We start from the raw sequence: 1,204 nt of genomic DNA, 5'->3' as shown, positions 1-1,204 counted from the left end.
ACGGGTCACTCCACTGCAGAACCTGTTTTCTGGAAATGAGATCTCCCTTTAATTCTTGGGTTCAGAATGACCTGTGTGAAGCCCCGTGGGATGGCCAAAATCATCATTTCCCATGATAGTGTTTCACTTATCTTCTTTGTATGACCCCATCCCCAATGTGTTACAGGTACCTAATATGGTGTATTAGCAAATAATTCAATGTTCTTGGTGGCCTACAAACACGTTATAATATTTGCATATTCTACCCAGTCTTTTGGTGAGATTTTATTTTTTTTAGCATAAATAAAGGTTTTATTGGTCAGCTCAGGTGACAGACTGTCATACCCTCAATTCTCTGCTCCATAAATCTAAGCCCCTCCGGTGGCGGGTGCAGCTAAGCCCGTCCATTGGTGGTGGGTACTAGATGGAGATGAAAAGGATGGGAAGGTGTCTGAGGGCTAACAAGTCTACCGGAACCAACATCCTAAGAATAAATCCAGGATGGAAGAGGTTTCATCCAGGGATAGAGGTCTCTGTGACTTGATCATGTCTAGGACTCCCGTCTGCTTCTTGGCGAGTTACTGTGGTCTCTTTCCGGCCTTCGCTGTTCGCCACAATCCGGTGTTCCTCCGCTGTCCCATCTGGCTTGGTGATCTTGGTCACAGATACACTCTTGAAATATGATCTGGGCCGGGGCTGTAGAACTGGGCCAAGGCCCTCCTGGGAAACCTGGGAATCCAGATCATTGTCCTCTCAGGCTCTATGATGGGCAGGGGGGGGTGTGTGTGTGTCACAGGTCACATATCACCAAACTTCTGAAAAGGTCTCTGGGAGCCCCAGTCTGGTGCTGGTTTGGGGGATTCAATTTCTGCATCATGCTTGATGACCACCACCACCCCAAAAAATACTGGGCTGGTGACTATCTGGGTACCTAAGCATTGAATCTTGAAGTTCAGGAGGGTGAGACAGCAAGGTCCAGGCCCCCAGCTCGCTGAAGATGCTATCGAAATCCCAAACTAGGTCATCAAAGCCGAAGTTGTGGTGGAAATTCATCCCTCCACCTGAACTGAAGCTGAAGCCAAATTCTTCTGGGGGCTGAGGCTCCCCAAACTCAGGGCTCCCATAACCCCATGTGGCACCTCCTTCTTCATCCTCATCTTCTTCATCCTCATCTCATGTCATCCCTCCAAAAAAGGGATCTCTGTGGCGCCGATGTCCAGAAAAG

At 48.6% G+C, this 1,204-nt stretch overlaps 1 pseudogene; it reads right to left on the bottom strand.

Moving 5' to 3' along the window:
* Positions 1 to 446: 446 nt before the first annotated feature.
* LOC101654109 lies at positions 447 to 1,200 on the bottom strand (annotated as a pseudogene).
* Between the last annotated feature and the right edge of the window lie 4 nt (positions 1,201 to 1,204).

The sequence above is a fragment of the Echinops telfairi genome, unplaced genomic scaffold (genome assembly GCF_000313985.2).
Source record: "Echinops telfairi isolate 266 unplaced genomic scaffold, ASM31398v2 ScPeMD7_11;HRSCAF=52, whole genome shotgun sequence".
Taxonomy (NCBI): Eukaryota; Metazoa; Chordata; class Mammalia; order Afrosoricida; family Tenrecidae; genus Echinops; species Echinops telfairi.
This window is presented reverse-complemented; position numbering and strand designations above follow the sequence as displayed.